Source organism: Trichosurus vulpecula, chromosome 7, assembly GCF_011100635.1.
Source record: "Trichosurus vulpecula isolate mTriVul1 chromosome 7, mTriVul1.pri, whole genome shotgun sequence".
Taxonomy (NCBI): Eukaryota; Metazoa; Chordata; class Mammalia; order Diprotodontia; family Phalangeridae; genus Trichosurus; species Trichosurus vulpecula.
Window position 1 is genome coordinate 154,271,027 of NC_050579.1, and position 19,690 is coordinate 154,290,716.

General features: G+C 42.0%; 1 protein-coding gene across 4 annotated transcripts in view; it reads left to right on the forward strand.

The window, feature by feature from the left end:
- The first annotated feature begins 226 nt into the window (after window positions 1-226).
- FYN (FYN proto-oncogene, Src family tyrosine kinase) overlaps window positions 227-19,690 on the forward strand; it is a 300,014-nt gene continuing 280,550 nt past the window's right edge. Inside the window, exon 1 of one of the 4 annotated variants that reach the window (XM_036766548.1) lies at window positions 227-915. The gene's annotated coding sequence lies outside the window, so the exon portion shown is untranslated. The remainder of the gene's footprint in view (window positions 916-19,690) is intronic. The other 3 variants (XM_036766549.1, XM_036766553.1, XM_036766550.1) reach the window with 3 other exon arrangements.

Below are 19,690 nucleotides of genomic sequence, written 5' to 3' on the forward strand. Positions count from 1 at the left end.
CCACTGAGGGAACTCAAATCCTCCTTCTCCCCTTTGGGATGTCCACTGATGATACGGTGAAGCACCACCAGCTCCCAGCCCCACCCACTCCTGCCCCCGCCCCCGAGGCAGGGTCCAATGACCGCCGCTCTTGGAGGCTAGGCCTCCGGTGGTAGGCTTACGGGGCCTGCCGCTCTCGAGATGCGGCCCTCCCTCTTTCTCCGCCCTTCCCCTCCCTTTTTCCTTTCTCTCCCTTCCCCAAGCTGGAGGGGCCGGAGCATCAGGGGAGTAGCCAAGCCGGGAGAGCAGCCGCGGCGTAGTTGGAGTTGCGCCATCTGTCAGGAGCGGGGCTGGGAGGAGGGGGAGGAGGGGGAGGAGGAGGAGGAGGAAGAGGAGGAGAGGGAGAAGGAGAAGGAGAGGGTGGAGGAGGAGAAGGAAGAGGAGGAGGAGAGGGAGAAGGAGGAAGAGAAGAAGGAGGAGGAAGCGAAGAAGGAGGAGGAAGAGAAGGAGGAGGAAGGATTGCTGTGCAGAGGAGCAGCCCGAGATTCGCCCGCCGCGCGAGGAGAGGGGAGGCCACGGCCCCTTTGAGCCCCCTCCTTCCCTTGCCGGCCGGGGCGGTGCTGCGTTTAGCTCCCGACACCCACCCCAGGGTGGTGGGGGTGGCTTGCGGAGCTCCCGCACAAAAGCCGCCGCCTCCCTGAGCTGCCTCTGGTACCCGGAGGGAGCCGGCCGCCCCGGGCTGGGGGGAGACCCTGGCGCTGTCCTCCTCCTGCTTCTCCCCCTCCTCCTCCTCCTCCTGCGCCCGCCCCCTCGGAAGGGTCCCCTGCCTGCCTCCCCGGGAGCCCGCAGAGGAGGAGCCGGAGCCGAGGCTGCCACCGCCACCGCCGCACAGGGAGGGCGGGGAGAAGACCATGTGAATGGGGCTCCGAGCCTCAGGTAAGCGGGGCGGGGGTGGGTGGGTGGAGGAGAGGATGCTGCTGCAGCGGCAGCTCTTGGCACCCGGGGTTAGGCTATCCCTCCTCGTTCTCTTCCTCTGCTGGACCCCCTGCACCTCCTCCGGTCGGGGTCGGGCGCTGCGCCGCTGCTCCCGCAGTCTGCGGCTGCCGATCCACTAGCGCGCTCGCGGCTGCTCCCCAGCATTATCCTTATCCTGACTTATTAATAAGCGCAAACAGCCGCGCGGCATGGGCTTTCCTGCAGCCGCCTTAGCGCGGCAGACGAGTCATTGGGGAAAACGGAGCCGGCGAGGGTACCCCCGCCCTCCCCCATCCCCCAGCTCCTTTCCTTCGCTTCCTTCCCCACCCCGGGAAGGACTGGACTGAAGCTGGGGATGGGCTCCGGAGGGAGAAGCGGGTTCCGCCCCTGCCTTCCTTGTGGAGCCCCCCACCCCCACCCCGGGGGACCCTGGCGGTGTGTGTAGCAATAATGACAGGGATGATGTAATCATTTAATAATTGATGATTCCCAGTAAGCCGGGGCTTGGCCCCATGCTGCACCCCCCCGCCCCCAGCCTGCTCCTCCACCTCTCCATCCTCTCTCAGCCCCTATAGCTGACGATTTCCCATTCCCATCCTCCTGCGGGTTTCCATCACCTCCCTAAGCTACTTCCCCCATCTCCCTCTACCCTCTTCTTTCCCTTCCCCCAATTTCCCGTTCCTTTCGCCTTCCACCTCTCTTTCTGCTTCCCTCAGGCTTTTTTCTCCTTCCCCCTCTGTCTCACCCTCATACCCCTCTCCACCTTCCCCCTTAGCCCCCCTGCGTTTCCTCTCTACTTCCCCAGATCATTTGCTGTTTTTTGTCTCCTCCTTTCTCTTATCTTTAAGCCCACAGGCTGAGGGTAGTGAGCCAGAAAGAGGCAACTAAGACTCCTCACAGGGCGTTTATTTGCTGTGACTAACTGCAAAAAGGAAGAGGGGAAGGGGGGGCATAATAAAAGTATCCTCCCTTTTCTTTCCCTCAGATAAATCTCACAGGCTGTGTGTGTGTGTGTGTATGTGTGTGAGTGTGTGTGTGTGTGTGACACACAAAGGGTCCTTTCAGTTCCTAGAGAAGAGACACACAAAGTACCCAAGGATGATGGGGTTTCCTGCTTGTTTCTGTTCCCTGGGGCTTCCCTTTCTCTTTACAGATGAGGCAGTAGATCTCTCACATCCCCTTTCCTGCCACATTTGGGGGAAAGATAAAGGGCACCAAATGCCAATTTGTGGGTGCCAGCATTTAACAATGTCCCAGGAACTGTAGGTGATTTGGAACTGGACCATTTCTCATGGTTGTTGTTGTGTGTGTGTGTGTGTGTGTGTGTGTGTGTGTGTTTAAAGGTTTCAGCAGCTTAGTGAAGTTGCCTTTCGGTATTAGATGGCTTCTTTCCTGACTGCTTATTTTTGTGGGGAAGGGTTCCAGGGACCTGGAGTTAGGGCTATGTTGGTGTGTGAAACAGGAGTAGTTTACTTTATGAATCAGAGAATGAAATTAATGGGTTGATCCATTTCTTAGTGATAGGGGAGGAAACTGAGTGAGAGACAATTGATCCTCTAGAAAGACTTCTTTTCTTTCCAATCAAGTATAAACAAAGTCTTTTGTTATGGAATCATTTTTTTTAATATTTTCTCAGTGGATGTTGGTGTAGCTTTGTATTTAAGTACTCAGAACCATTGTGAAGGCAACAAGAGCTGTGCCTCTGGAACTACTTCTGGAAACCTTGTCCCTTTCCTGCCTCTGTCTAGCCTTTTTCACTCCCACATCCTTCCTCTCACTATTTGTGTATTTTGTACTCTTTATCTTCTTCCACCCCTAGATCCTGCCCCCATGTATCCCCAGTATTCAGGTGAAGATTGTTGGCTTTAGAAACTCTCAGAGGAAGTGGTTTTGCTAAATATCTAAAACTCGGAGGAGAGATTAGCTGCAAACTATAGAAGTTTCTATAGAAGTTCTGTCAGAACTCTAAACCATCTCTCTCATGACACCCTCTAGGAAAGGAGTTCTTAATCTGTGAACTTTTTTTTTTAATATTTTGACAACTATTTCAAAATAACTGATTTTCTTTGTAATCCAATGGGTTTTATTTTATACATGTAATAACATTCTGAGAAAGAAACCATGGGCAGTTCATGACAGAAAAGGTGAAGAATCTCACAGGCCTCTTTGTGTTTGTGTGTGTGGTGTGTGTGTGTGTGTGTGTGTGTGTGTGTGTGTGTGTGTGTGTGTGAGAGAGAGAGAGAGAGATACAGATACTCCTGGAAATGTTTGTGTAAAGTTGGGTGCTTACTTTCTTGTGCATTGTATGCCAAGTTCATAATGGCTAAACTTGAGTATTAAGAGCCTGGTACCAAACCAATAAAAATGTGGGGCAATGTCTCCCAAGTTAATTCTTAAAGAATACTTTTTGTTTCATAAAAGCTTTGTTAGAATTGAGATACCATCCATGCATATTTGAATTTTAGAAGGCTTTCATTGTGAGAACTTTTTATTTGGAAAAAGTAATGTGGTTAATGGGGTTACTTCTGAAAACAAAGGATGGTTTGTTTCTAGACTCTAGAAGGGCAGTCAGTGCGCTTTAAACTTCAACTCTGTGTTGTCTAACCAAAAGTGGCTTCATGGATGAAACTGAATTTGAACAAAACCCCCAATACTTTGGATTCTGAAGATGCTTATCATAGCATTTCTGTTACTTTCTTCGAACCTTTTTAGGTTCTTGTGGTGTCTTTAAGTGAACTCTTTTACATGTTCAAAATAATTCAATTCTCTTTTAATAATAAGCTCATGTAATATAGGAATTTGTCCCCACCCTTTCTCCACCTTATTTTCACAGCAAGGTTAATTCCTTACTCTTAGCTGAATTTCTCTCAGCATAGTCTTTTGTAACTCTTAGATCAGGAAAGGGAACCTTACCGGTCACCTAATCCAGCCCTACTCATTTCACAGATGAGGCCACTGAGGTCTTGAGGTGACCCAGCTGAGGTCATACAGCTTTGTTAGTGACAGAGTTGTGACCAGCACCCAGGGGGCCCTTTATATTGCGTGCTCCCTCCCTTATTTGGCTCTGAATGGCATCAGATTTCAGTTATTTTGTATAGTTTTGAGAAGAGAGCTTCCAGATGGGCTGCTAAGACATATTTCAATGCTTTGAGGTCACAATGCTTTGAAAGCATGTCAGGACCGACAAGCAGATTGAAGTAGGATCAGTCAACATAAGGATAGGGCCTCCATTCAGTTTGTGGTGCCAAATTATATTGGTTGGAGCCCTAGGGTAGTATGCTGTCAGTCTAGCAGCAGACGTGGGGTGGGGAGGAGTACCTCCAATCTTTTTTAGGCCAAAATTGATGATGAAGTCTATCTACCATCTGGTGAGGGTTGAAGTAAGAAAATATTCTCCTTCCTATTAGAAAGGTTTTTTTTCCCTTCTCATTTTGAAGTATCTAAGAGTAATAACTGTACCCTTTTTCTACTTCAATACTATTTTTTCTCTAGTATTTAGTGACAACAAGACTGGTGGAGAGTTGTTTTAATAATGGAAAGACCAAACAAGTAGGTGCCAGCAGTTTATTTATTATGACCCACAAGATCAAAAAGAGAAACCTTTTTGTATCCTGTCAGGGGGTAATTTGATTAAAATAAAAGCTATTTAAATCCCTAGTCAGGTGGACTCTATTGAATTATATTTCCCACAAAACACATGTCTATTTTGATATAACCTCAATAGCTATTATAACCCAAAGACATAGTTTTCATTTTTAGAAGAGATTTTGTTTTAAGGCAATGATTTATTTTGCTATTTTTAGTTGACCTGAAGAAACATCTTTATCTTCATTTTAAAAATCTAATTTGACTCCAGCCTACTCTTTGAGCCTTACTGTATACAACTCCCCCTTAGATATTCCATATACCCTGGCCAAACTACTATTTGTTGTCTCTAAAACTGCCCCTTCCCCACCCCCTTTCTTGCTTCTGTTTCTTTTGCCCAAATTGGTCCCTGTGTCTGAAATGGCTATCTTCTTCCTCTAGCTCCACTTATTGACGGTACATCCAACCTTCAAGGCCCTGATCAGGTGCTGCCTCCTAAATAAAGCCTTCTCTGATTTCCCCTCCTCCTCCAGCCTTCCTTGTATCTCATCATTTGATGGTAACATCATGTATGTATCATATTCCAATTTTTATTATAGTCATCTATGTATTTATCTTCCTCAGCAATATTAGCTGCCAGTCCCCACCCTCCACCCCCTGGAAGCTAGGGGCTATGTTTTATTTACCTTCATATCTTTCCTTGCATGCTACACTGCACATATTAACTGTTAAATGTTTGTTGAACAAATTAGTTAATTAATGAGTACACCTGTATACATAACTATGTCCCACCAACTATTTGTGCCACTTATGTGACAAAGCAGAATTGCCTCCAGCCTGAAGTAAGAATAATAAAATACTTAACCTATTAAGAGCATATATAAAGCATATGGGCATTGAATATTAGCTAAAGCATAGTAGCACTGGTTCTCACCAGGGAAGTAGGTTGTTTATTTTGCTTAGCTCTAGTCTAATGTAACTTGACAGGTTTGCGTTGCTTCCAATGCAATTCAGAAAACATTTAGTAAGGTTATTGTATAAAGCACTTTGTTAGTTCTTCCTAGTGGATATTTTGAACTGGATTGTCTTGTAGGCATCTCACATATACCACGTCTAAAACAGAATTCTTTCCAACTTTTCTATTATTCCTATGAGCATCACCATGGCTTGCAACTTTTGACATCATCCTCACTTTTACTCTCTCACCACACCACTTAGTGGTGCAATCGTGTCATTTCTATCTGTATAACATATCTCACATGTTTCTCCTTCTGTCCACTCACACGACCACCAGCCTAGTTCAGGCCCAAGTCACTTCTCCTTCAGACTATCGAACTAGCCTCCTAATGGGCCCATCCTACCTTTCCAGCCTTCTTACACACTACTCTCCCTGACATGTACTCTACGGTCTTGCCAAATTGGCTTACTTGCTGCTCTTCAAACATGGTACTCCGTGTCCCATCTCTGTTCTTTTGCCCTGGCTACCTCTCATGCCTGGAAGGCTCCCCCTCCTTACCTTGCCTGGCATCTTTTAAGTAAGACTCAGGTCCCCTTCAGAATGAGGCCTTTTCTTATTGTCCTAGGTGTTAATGACCTTCCAAAGTTACCTTATATCTGTTTTGTCTCCCTTGGCTTTAGAACATAGGCTCTTTGAGGACAAAGACATATTTTATCCCCTTGGCCTGGACCATAGTAGACACTTAATAAATTCTTGATTGATTGAGACACAAAAATTATTCAGGCCCCTCATCCTCAAGGAGGTCATTAGTAAATATTCTTGGAGGTGGAAGAATGTCCTTCGATTGGTTATGAATAACCCTGAATTATTCCCTACCAGAGTCTTTTTGGCCATGCACAGTATGGGTTGTATATTTAAGGTGGCATATTAATACTATGAATTGTCTTACATAATTTAAAAATCTTTTGCCAATTTATAGGTATCGCTGGAGAGTTTCTCCTGAGGTTTATGGTCCCCTCTGGAGTAACAATATATAATCTTTAAGAAGCAACAAGCAGAAACCGTGAGAGATTAGTAGAAATTGTCCTTTGAGGACCGAAGGGTAGAGAAGAGACATGAATGATGGAGAAAAGTGTGTCACTAAGAGAATTTTTGTTTGTCTGAACAGTAGAGCTTGGGACACGAGAATGAGTCCTGGTGAACTGGAAGATAATGATCTTTTGTAAAAGGTGGGGAAGTAGTTTCTAAAGTATGGTTGTGAAATGACATAAGGGGGTTGGGGTGGAGGAGAGTTCAGCCTCAGGTTTTAAGAAACCCAGTCATCTAGAATTCTTAGAAATGGAAAACATGGGGGGTGGGGGAGCATGGAGAGGGGAGGCAAGTACTTATAAGTAGCTTTCAAAATAATTCTTTTAGTCAGGTGATAATTAGTATTTTGTTTCAATATGAATTGATTGGGTTTGGCTTTTTGAACTCCTTATGAACATGGAATCAATTCTGCAGATACAGTAAAAGTATAAATTGTGCTTCTCTTCCTCCCCTCTCCCCACTCCCTCCCCCCAACTACTGCAGGTGGCTCTTATGCAAAAAGACGATTTTCAGTGTCTTAATGAACAGATTGGGTGGGGGAGGGATCATTAAGTTAGAGGTACTAGTTTACTAAATTTGATAATTTTTTTAACAACCAGAATACACAAGAGCCTCAGTAATTCTATCCAAACAGTCTTGGGTGGTACATAGTACAAGGAGACCTTTGGGTTAAATGACACTAGACTTGATTAGAACAGAGTAATCCAGGAAAGATATAAATTGAATTGGATTTATGGCCTAATAAAAATGTGGGAAGAAAAGATAATGTCCGCTGCCTCATGAAACTTTAACAATGTTTGTATCTTACTACATCGTAATCTTTGGATGAGAGCTCTTTCCCATTCACTTCACCGTCTGAGCTTCAGAGTTAGCTTGCATTTTCATAGGATCATAGATCTTTGACTGCAAAGGCCCTTGAAAATCATTTAGCTCTTCTGTCTCCCTACCCCCATCTTTTATAGATGTGGAAACTGAGACCCAGTGAGGTTAAGTGATTTGTCCAAGGTCACAGAGGTATCAAGTAACCCACCCCAGTTTTGAACCTAGATCCTCCAACTTCAAAGCCAGTTCCACCATCCTGAGCTGTCTTCTCATTACAGAGTACAGTTTAGTGCCTACTTGGAAGACTTTTGAAACAGCAATCAATATGCTATTTACCATGTAACCAGAAACAAAATTGGTGAAAATTATAGCGTTATGTCTGACCAGTAACTGTGCTCTTTTACGCCTAGGGCGGCCCTGAGGGAGGGATAGAAAAAGGCAGTAAATGCTAAATGTCAGGGAAGTGTTATCGTCTCTGTTCAATACTAGAAAGTGATCATGGATTATTTGTGCTTGAGTTTAGGGAAGTGAAGAAAAGGTTGGTGGCCATAGGATCATAGATTTAGTGCTGAGAGGGACCCTAGAGGTGGTTGAGCCTTGTGACTTCCTCATTTTACAGATCAGATGCACAGAGAGGTTCAGTCTAGGGTCACAGAGCTAGTTAGCAGAGTTTTAAAGTTCGAAAAGGACTTTAATAAACGATCTCATTTTATCCTCATAACAACCCTGTGAGGTATATGCTATCATTATTTCCGTTTTAGGGATGAAGAAATTGAGGCTGGGGGTGGGGAGTGGAGGGAGAAGGAAATGTTAAGTGACTTATCCAGGATCACACAGCTAGTAAGTACCTGAGACAGGATTTTAACTGTGGTCTCCCAAACTCCAAGCCCAGGGCACTACTCACTACAGTTGGTAGTGGATCAGTTCCTCATAGAAGAGGACTGTGGAGGTTTAACCCATGCCCTACTAACCAGCACATTTGGAGGGTGCTCCATCATGCTCTTCCTTGGCTAAACCCAGTGTTCCTCCAGGCTAGAAGCCCTTTCTAACCATACCACAAAGCTTCTACCCTTATTAATGGCAAGAGAATTTGTCATACCAGGACATTCTGGTGTCAGAGTAAAAGAAACCTCTATCCTCCATAAGGATGCTGGGTTGTTCACCAGCTCTGCCCAAGATGGAGAAAGGTCGATACTTCAAGTACTTCAAGGGCATTCTTTAGCTTCACTGCCAAAGTTTGCAGCTTTGAGGTGAAGCCTCAAAAAAACAAAGCCACGTTTTGGCTGTTAAGCCTGGCTGTGTGAGCCTTGGACTCAAAGGAGCAGGAGGCAACATTGAAAAGAAAAGAAATAAAAGGAAACCTAGTGCTTCTGGAACCGCAGCTGTTAACATCAGGTAGTAAAGAGGTGGAGAAACATCAATCAGGAGAGAGAGAGACAGACAGACAGACAGGACAGAGACAGACATAGAGAGAGAGATGCACAGAGAGAGAGAGACATACAGACATATACACACACACACACACACACACAGAGAGAGAGAGAGAGAGAGAGAGAGAGAGAGAGAGAGAGAGAGAGAGAGATTGAGGGGGGAAGAGAGAGAGCCAGCGAGCAGCCAGAGGGGAGGCCAAAGACCATAAATCCCTCATAGGAAGACCTCTTAACTTCTGTTTTAAAAGGTTTCTAAGTAAGTACCTGCCCCTTTTGAATTTGCTGGTGGGATTTTATCTGATGAATTCAATCACTTTCATTTTCTTCAGAGCTTCCATCCTTGTGGTAGCCAGAAATAGCAAGCTTTCCATGATGCTGCATAAGGAATCCGTCTGCTTTACTGAAAAATAGGGCTTTGGCGGCAAATAAAAATGAACCAGCTCTCCTTCCTTACTTCTAAAGAAATGGCACATTTCCCAATCCTTTCTTCCTGCAATCACCAGAAAAAATATACTGGATATGTAATCTTGTGAAATCTTACCCAATTAGAATTCAATTGAAAAGGCAAATAAAAGGCAAATAAACAATTCACTTTATTCCACTTGGAGATAGTATCTATTTTGGTGGCAATGTGCTACTAAAGGACTATGAAGTTGTTATTGTTTAAATTTTATTAAATTTATTAAATTTAAATTTTTATTTTAAATTGGCTGGGCAAATTTATTCATCCATTTGATGAACATTTATCAGATACCTACTGTAGGCAAGATATTGTGCTAGGAGATGCAAAGATCAGTGTCACAGTCCCCATCATCATGTTTGCTATTGTTTGAATGGATGAAAAAATGACAGGGCAAAATTTGCTTTTCCAAAATTTGCTTGGAGTACACTTTCTCTATCTCTGTTGAAATCTTTCTGGTTTTCCAAGGCTTAGCTTAGACGTCTCCTCTTCCATGAAGCCTTCCTTGATCTCTTCTAGTCAAAAGCAATTACTCGTTCCTCATATCTCTTATAGAACTTTATTCACACTTCTTCTTTGTCCTTGTATTTGACCTCTTATTAAGATATAACTACGGTACAGTGAAAAAACACATTGATTTGGGGCCAGAAGGTAAGGATGTAAGTCCCAGCTCTAACACTTAATTGCTGTGACTTTGGAGCGACTTTCCTGAGCCTTTATTTCCACATCTGTAAAATGTAGTTAGTAATATTTGCTGGACCTACCCTCACATGGTTGTTGTGAGGAAAGTGTATACCTTTAAGTACTACATAAATAACTTATTATTATTAAAATGCTTTTTAAAACTCTATATAAGTATAGGCCATTATTATTGTTGTTTCATACTTCTTTTCTCTCTTATTAGATTATAAACTCCCTGAGGGCAGGGTAGTGCTTAGCATGGTATCTGTCAGAAGCAGCTTGGAAAGAGCATTGTCCTGGGGATCCTCAGACCTTGGTCTCAGTCCTGGCCCTGACAGTTAGTGGGTTTGTGATCATGGGTGACCTGCTTAATCTTTGTGTTTGTTTCCTCATGTCTAGAATAGGAATCTTCACAATGGCAAGGCCTATATCATAAGGCTGTGTAAGAAAAGTGCTTTGGGAAGCATTAAGACTACCTAAATGTGAGCTATTATTATTATAACTACGGCACAAAATAGTCACTTAATGTTGGAGCAAAATTCAAATCAATTTAATCCGGTGAAAGATAAGAGGCATGTTATTCTTCATTGCATTCTTGTACTTTGGCGTTCCTCCAATAGTCCAGTGAAACTGTGATCTCATCAATTTGGGTATTCCCTCCAGTGGTACAGATTGCAGCCTATTTGTGCCTGCCCATCTTGTGCAATTTTTGTCCATATAAATGGGATCCACCCAAACTCTGGGGGCCTTCCTCATGTTCTTTTGATATTGCGTGGATATCAGTGGACTGTAGAGGCTTAAAATCTGTCATCCTTTTTTATTTTTGTTTTAGTTTTTAGGGTTTCTTTTGTTTTTTGGGGGGTTTTTGTAAGACAATTGAGGTTAAATGATTTGCCCAGGGTCACACAGCTAGCAAGGGTCAGACGTCTGAGGCCAGATTTGAATTCAGTTCCTCCTGACTCCCAAGGCTAGTATTCTATCTACCATGCGACCTAATTGCCCCTATCTTTCCTTCTTAATGCAGTGTAATACAATGGAAAGAATTCTACATTTGGAGTTAGGCAGCCTGGGGGAAGATGTTGGCTGCTCTGAACTTCCTCGTTACTGTCAAACGCAGCACCATCTTCTCAGTCTCAGACTCACAACCTGGGTATCACCCTCTAGAGATTCCTCTCTCTCACCTCCCATATCCAATCTGTGGCCAAGGCCTGTTTCACTCTTCATTCATAACAGCTCTTGTATATCACACACACACACACACACACACACACCCTATTTTACTCTTCATTCATAGCAGCTCTTGTATATCACACACACACACACACACACACACACATTAGGCTTAGCTTAGATGTCTCCTCCTCTTTCATGAAGCCTTCCTTCTTAATCTCTTTTAGTCAGAAGCAATTGCTCCTTTCTCAGATCTTTTATAGAACTGCGTTCATGCTTCTTTGTCCTTTTATATATTTCTTATTATGATCTGGCTATGGTATGGTGAACGCCACAATGATTTGGGGTCAGAAGGTAGGGATGTAAGTCCCATTTAGTACAGAGCTTGACACATAGTAGGTATTCAATAAATGCTTATTGATTAACTGCTACTTACTACTTTCGTAACCATAGGCGTCAGTTAATTTTTATGGGCCTCAGTTTTCCTGTTTGTAAAATAGGACCCAGGTGGTGTGTACTAGGCCCATTTCAGCTCTAAGTCTTGGGGCCTGTTTTTTTCCAGTCCTGCTCTTTTCTGATGACATCCTTCATATCATGGCTCTTGTCCTCTATACATTTTTCCTTGCCCTTCTGGGTGACGCTCAATTTCATTTCTTAAGAGACTGGAATATTCTGTAACAGATAGCTATACAGAATCATGAAAAGAATACTGCTTTTAAGAAAGGTCTTTGTTTTAGGGAGAAACGTGTGTGTGTGTGTGTGTGTGTGTGTGTAAATCCTGCCTCAGACACTTAATAACTGTGTGACTGTGTGACCTTGGGCAAGTCACTTAATCCTGTTTGCCTTAGTTCCCTCTGTTAAATGATCTGGAGAAGGAAATGGCAAACGACTCTAGTATCTTTGTCAAGGAAACCCCAAGTGGGGCTGCAACTGAAACAACTGAACAGCAACAACGTGTGCCAGGCACTATACAGGATACAAAAGGAGCCAAAAGGCAGTCCCTGACCTCAAGGAAATTACTATCTACAATCTAATGAGGGAAACGATATATAAACAAATATATACAAAGCAAGCTATATACACGATAAACAGGAAATAATTAAAAGAGAAAAAGCACTGGAATTAATTAGGGTTAGAGAAGGCTTCCTTTAGAAGATGGGATTTTAGTTGGCGCTCAAAGGAAGCCAATTGGGTGATTATAAAGATGTGGTCTACTGTGAAATAGCACTTGCAAAAGCCTTCCTCTTCTCTGCTAATAGCCTGATGAAAGATACTCTCAATATGTGTTTAGATTATTCTAATAAATATTTTGTACATATGGGTAAAGTAATCCATGAGTTAGTAGTTAATGATTTACACTGTCTGAGATTCCCCCCCACCCAAGCTTCTGATATCTTCCCCTAGAGTCAATGTAGTATCTATTAATCAATAAGCATTTATTAAGTGCCTACTATGTGCCAAGCACTATACTAGACACTGATGATAAAAGTAGAAAAAAAAAAGAGACCATCTCTTCTCTCAAGGAGCGTATGTTCCATCAGGGGCGACATATATATATATATATATGTGTGTGTGTGTGTGTGTGTGTGTGTGTGTGTGTATAAATACAGAATAAATACAAGGTAATTAGGGAGGAAAGGCTTTAGGCAGAGAATGGCCATTGAGCTGCGTGTTGAAAGAAGAGAGAAATTTTTTGAGGTGGAGGTGAGAAGCATTCCATGCTTCAGGAACTGCCGTGCAAAGACATGGTGATTGGAGATGGAGTACTCTGTGTAAGAAACAGAAAGAAAACCAGTTTTCCTGGACTGTAGGATGCATGATATGGAGTACTATATAGTAAGGTCAGAAAGGTAGATTGGAGCCAGGTTGTGAAGGACTTTAACAGACAATCAGAGGAATTTTTATTTGCTCCTACAAGCAATAAGGAGGCTCTGGAGTCTTTGGAGTAGAGAAGAATTGCCTGATCAGATCTGTACATAGACATTCTACGTAGAGGAGGATCTATTGGAATGGGGAGAGACTTGAGGCAGGGAGATCAATTAAGAAGTCATTTCAGTAGTCTAGGAAAGAAGGGGTGAGGGCTTTTGAACAAAGGTGGTGGTTGTGTAAATAGAAGGAATTAGGTTTGAACAGTGTTGTGAAAGTAGAAATAGCACTGTTTGGAAACTTATTGGATATACAGGATGAAAGAGAGTGAAGTATCGAGGATAATGCTGGGGTTACAAACCCCGGAGATAGGAAGGATGATGTTTTCAACAGAAATAGAGAAGCTTGCAAAAGGAGAAGGTTTTATGCAAAAGATAATGAACTCTGTTTTGGACATGTTAAGTTGGAGATGTTTGAAATATATGGTAGACAATTGGTGATGTGGGACTGCAGCTTGGAAGAAACTGGGTCTGGATATATATATATCTATATCTATATATATATATATCTCTTAGAGTCATTGACATAGAGTTGTTAATGAAAGCTGTAGGGAATGATGACATCATCGAGCAAGAGCGAAATGAGAAAAGAGTAGGGAGCCTAACATGGAGAGCTGATGAATACCCACAATTTACAGAATGTGATATGGATGATGGACCAGAGAAAGGGTGAAGAAAGAGATCTAGGATGATAGTTTGAGGGGATGATGGGGTCTAATGAAGGTTTTTTATGGGTGAAGAAGACTTGGAAATGCTTGAAAAGAGTAGGGGGGAAATCAGTAGATAAAGAGAGGTTGGAGAGTAGAGAGAGCAGAGGGATGATTGAGGGGACAGTATGCAAGAGGATTTCAAGGGGTGGAATCAAGGGCACAGCCTGTAGAGGAATCTGAAATCAGCCCTCAAATTGATTTGAGTTGGAGGTTACCTCACTGTGGTATAGTGAAAAGAGCATCAGCTCTGGAGGCAGATGACATGGGCTCAAATCCCACCTTCACCAATGATTACTATTAATAATAATAACTAATATTTATTAGAGCCTACTATGTACCAGGCACTGTGCTAAGTACACGACAATGATTCCAGTGTCTTTGAAAATGAAAAAAAAAATTTGTTACGAAAACTGTTACATACCTTTTCCATTTTTTTGTCTGTTGTGCTTTCAGTTTTGTCTGTGAATATCCTTGGGATGACTTTATTTAGTTGGATCTTTTCACTACACTTTTTTTTAAGTTTATTTTTTACACTGTTCCTTTCCATTTTATGAGGTGACTTTATATAAAATCATCCTCCATCCTTCTCTGTACAGTTTTAAATGAATTTATGTTATAATCTTGGGTTGCCCTTTCCTGCCACATCCTTCTGCTTGGCAAGAATGATAGGATTCTAGATTTATAGCTGAAAGGGACCCGAGAGACCATGTAGTCCAACCCCTTCATTTTACAGATGAGGAACGCAGAGCTCATTCGAGGAGGTTCAGTGACTTGCTTAGTAGGGTCACCAACGATCGAGTTAAGTTCCAATTTTGGATGTGGGAGCAATTACTTCTTTACACATAACTTCACTGGCACTGGATAAAGAACCACTCTAGTACTCCCTGGTTTGAGTTTCATCACTGCCCTCAACTTAAGGCCTTGGAGATGGAGTCATTAAATGCCATCCATCCATTCTCTGGTGACTTTGCTGATGTTTACCCACAAGTTAGCTCTTCAAAGGGAAGGTTATATTGGAAATATCTTAATGGAATGTCCTCTGAGTTTTGTGGGAAAACAGTAAGACTTTATAAATCATCTCGGTAACAAGTGACACACTAGGTTGGGTTTGTCAGTGCCTTTGCTAAGAGTCTTCCTAAGCTTTACATTGTGACTCACTTTCTGCTCCTGTTTTGTTGCTGCCCAGGCTCTGCTGTCTCCTGGATACCAGACTTCATGGTGTACAATGGGAAGAAAGAAATAAGAACATTTTATCCAGCCCTTCTATGAAGGGCTTCTTAACATGAACCCCTTTTTTGGGGATGGTGGCGAACTTAGATGGAAGAAAAAAATTATATCTGTATTACACTGTAATTGCTTTCCTTCGTAATCCTATACACTTTATTTATGCATTTCAAAACATGATTCTGAGAAAGCATCTGTAGGCTTCACCAGACTGCCAAAGGAGTCCATGACACGAAAACAGTTAAGAACGCCTGGTCTACGCCATTATTGGAAAAGCAATGGAAAAAAAGCAATTGGAAAAGCCTTCTAAAATGTAGGCAGCTAAGAGCCACGGTGGGTAGATTTGGAATTAGGAAGACCTGAGTTTGAATCCTGTCCCAGACACTTTGTAGCTGTGTGATCCTGGGTCAGTCACTCAACCTCTCTCTGCCTCAGTTTTCTCATCTATAAAATAGCACCCACTCATGAGATTGTTGTGAGAATCAAACAACATTCGTAAAGTGCTCTGCAGACCTTATATAAGTGCTAGCAATTATTCCTCCTTCTCCTCCTCCTTCTTTTGTTATTATTATTATTATCTTATTATTATTATTATTACATACTTTTATGCTTAAATACCCTTGTCCCCATTTGCCACCTTACCAAAGAATATACTTTCTCTTTTGCTGGTAATGACATTAACATGTAATGTATTTGTACTTGATGTTAACACTTGATATACTTACCTAGTTTGTTTTATTTCAGTAAGAACTTGTTTGACTTGCCTCCTATAGGGAAGGCAGCACCATGCTCGGATCAGGGCTTATTAAAGGATTTCTGGGGATGAACCTCTGCTTCCATTCTGAGGAGAAGTCTCCTACCCTGTGTTGCCTGTGCCCAGGTGGGATGAGATGCCTTAGGAGGAACCACCCTGTGTTTCTTCGATGTGGTCAGGGCTGGGCCCTTCATTTTTTTCCAAGTTCATTTAGTCATGCCTATTTTGAGGGGGAGTATGATGCTTTTCATTCCCTTAGTGTGTCTCATCATGGTGCAGAGGTGACCCTGACTTTTCAAAGGCTATGCCAGTGGGGGCGCTAGCTCTGGCAGGTCCTTCGAAGTCAGAAGGACTTCACGCACAGTCCTGGTGATGGATGGTGTGTCCATGGTCTGAGAACCAGCCTAGCCAAGTTTTCAAGAGGCTCATCGCCCAAGTTGGCTTCAGGGTAGGAATTTTTTGGCCATTACAACTCCTGAAGACCTTCTCCCAACTCAGGGAAATTGCAGTCTGCACCAGGTAAAGGAGTACCCACATTGAAAGAATTAAGGATTCTGAAGGTTGGAGCTGAAATTGCTTTTTTTTATTGCCGAAATAGCCTCTTTGAGGTTAACCGATGATTCTGTGGGGTCATCTATGCTAGCAAGGTAGGGCACATTTACAGACTTTTGCCATGCTAAGAGACTTGATCCTAGCCTCCTTGTTCTGTTATGTTATATTGTTAAGTAGTCATAAACAGAGTAATAAATGAAGACAGATTATTAATTTCAGACTGCTGTGAAATGGAGTTTGTTTTCTTAGTGGCAAAGATAGTTAAATAAAAGTCAGTTTAAGGATGATGGGATAGGAATCATAGAAAAAAGCATTCTTTTCTCTATGGAAAAATCCATTTGTGGTTGAACTGGACACCATAAAAAAGGTTTTGGTTCTAAGCTAGTTACTTTTTAAGTCTGAAACAAAGAACTGAGTTAATGGCAACGTAAATCACTTGGTAATCTGACTTCAGACCTAAGTATAATAGTGAGGATAACCTGGGAGATTATCAATATCCAATCACAGTGAATCAACAAACACTTATTAAGTACTTACTGTATGCACAGGCACTGTGCTAAGTGTTGAGGATAGAAAGATAAAAATGAAATAGACCTTGATCTCAAAGACTTTGCATTCTTTAGAGGCTAGACTCCATCAAATCACACATCTACCTTGTTGCAAGTGTATGTGCCTTTGTCTTCTGCAGGCTTTTGGGACCAATCAGATACACAAAAATAAGGAAGAATCCCTCTTAACGTCATCGCCTACAACTGCCTATCACTTCCCCCCACTCCACCTGGACACATAGATACATAGCCTTCTACTTCCTTTCAACTTTATTCTCTAAGAGGGAAAATGTATAAAACTATCAATGTGGAGGTCTTTATGAACTACTTTTCCAGTAATCATATAATTTTCCATTAACTCTTGGAGAGTAGTCATTTCATTCATTTGCTTAAAAAAGTAAGCATTTATTGAGCCTCTAATATGCAGATAACACTGGGTAAGTCAATGTTGGGGTGAAGGGTGGAGGTGAGGGGGATGTGGAGGGGAGGGACAAAGATAACTGACATTTTCTTGTCCCTTAAGGAACTTACAGTGCAGGGGATCCAAAATGGCAGGGTAGATTTCAGGAGATGAAGAGATGGCTGATTAAATAAGATGTAAAGCATATTCTGGGATCAGGGGCTGGCTATGTGCATTTGTACTGGCTGACTCAGTAGTCAAGACTGCACAGCCCCAGGGTGGTGGTTCTAAAAGTGAGTGGATTAAGTTACAGAGGCCAGAAAACGGTCTCAGTAGGTCTAGAGGTCCAGAGGGAGCAGCAGCAGGACAGATGGCAAGGAGATGGGGAGTGGGGGTGGACTGTTGGGTGAAATGCACTATTTTTAGAGTGCTTTAGGTTTGCAGAGCACACAGCTAGTAAGTAAGAGCAGGGAAGATTCAAAACTGTATCTTTCTTGACTCCTAAATTCAACAGTCTGTTACAATAATCACAGACATTTATATAGCAATTTCGGCTTTGTAGTTTAAAAGAGAAGATTACTTTTCCCAAAAATCTATAGATGCCAAGAAAGCAAAGGACTGTATAAGCAGGGAGAGCCATGGCCTTATATAGTGTCGCCACATCCAATGCCCACCCTCTCTTTCTCTGTTCCAGGGTCACTAACTATTTCCTATGTATTCCACAGCACACTGTATGGTGGTAAAAGATAATGAAGTTTTGTAACTGGAAAAATTAGTGAATGAAAGCTCCTTTAAAACAGGGAATGTTTTTGTTTTGTCTTTGAACTCCCAGCATTTAGCAGAGTGAGTTACACATAGAAGAAAGTGCTTAATAAATAAACATTTGTTGAATTAATTGAATTGAGGTTGTTTAAGGGTTAAAGTGATCTCAGTTGCACAGTGCTGAGTTTGAGGTGCCAATGAAACTATTGGCACAAATGTCCACTATAATATTTGGAGGTAAAGGACTGGGCTGAGCAGAGAGTTAAGATCTAAAAAAAGAAGACCTGGAATCCTCTAGAGAAGATAGTTGAATCTAGGAGAATGAGTAAGACCACTAGGGAAAAGTATAAAAAGAGCAGAGACCTAAGGATGTAAGAAGATGGAAATGGGTAGAGAAATCACCATTGGAGATAAAAGGAACGAGCAAAGAAATGAGAATCAGGACACTACTATGCGACAAACCAGTGGATTAGAATGTTTCAGGGGTATGGTAGTCAATGATGTTGAATATTGCAGGCAGGTCAAGAGAATGAGGACTGAGATAAGGCCAGCTTAGGTTATTAAGAAGTCATTGGTTACCTTATGAGAGCAATTAGGAGGTGAAGCCAGATGCACAGGGTTAAACAGTGAATTCGTAGTTAAAAAATAGAAATAACAAATGTAGACATCTTTCTTTTGATATGTTTGGTGATGAAAACAAAAAAGCTAGTATTTTGATGAAGGTAACAGGATTATAAGAAAGTTTTTATTGTTGAGATTTGAGCACATTTATAGGCACATTTGCAAGTCAAAAATATGTGAATGAAAAGATTGATGAGTAGCCATGGGGCTCCAGTTGGATTGGGTTTTATGACTTTTTTTTTTTCCAGCAGCATATGGCCATCTGGGAGTGTGGAAAGCAGACAATGGGGATTACCCAGGGTTTGAGGTTGGCATGAATAGAACAGTAGAAATTTGTGTAGGCAACAAGGTTTTCTAGGGTGCTGAAGAAGGCAGCATTAAATGGTTGACATCAGGAAGCAAGAAAAATCAGAAGAGAAGGTTTAAAGAGACCAGAAGTCTTGCTGACTGGAGTAAGCAAGTATAGCAGGTGTAAGGGTATATTTGATGTTGAAGGTAAGGTGTTTATGTTCAGATATTATTAACTAAAAGGTCAACAGCCTCAAGTGATGAGAAGGTTAAACAGCAAATTATGAGTGCCCATGAATAGCTTATTAAGCAAAGTAAAGATGAAGGTTGCTATATTGAGGAATTGTATGTGAAGAAATGGTTTATCAAACTTATACTAAGAAAGTCTAGATCTATTTTGGTGATAAATTAATTTCATTTCCCCACTAATCTTTGAGCTCCTTTGCTTTTTTGGAATATGTTATTCCGTTCCCTTCTGTTGTTCCAGGTGGAAGTAGAATAGTCTTGTGTTATTTGAATAGGCTTTCCTTTATAATTGAAGGCCTTTCTCCTGGCCCCTGCAGAATTTGTTGATTGTCATTGGAATTGTGAAATTTAATCACCAACTATCTTGGAGGTGGAAGCATTATTTTTGTTTGTTTGTTTTTCCTGGAGATAATCTTTGGATTCTTTTGATTGGTACTTTTCTTTGTGTATTAAGAAGTCCTTAGAAGTCTTCTTACACTATTTTATGCATTATGGTGTTCAGGTTTTTTGA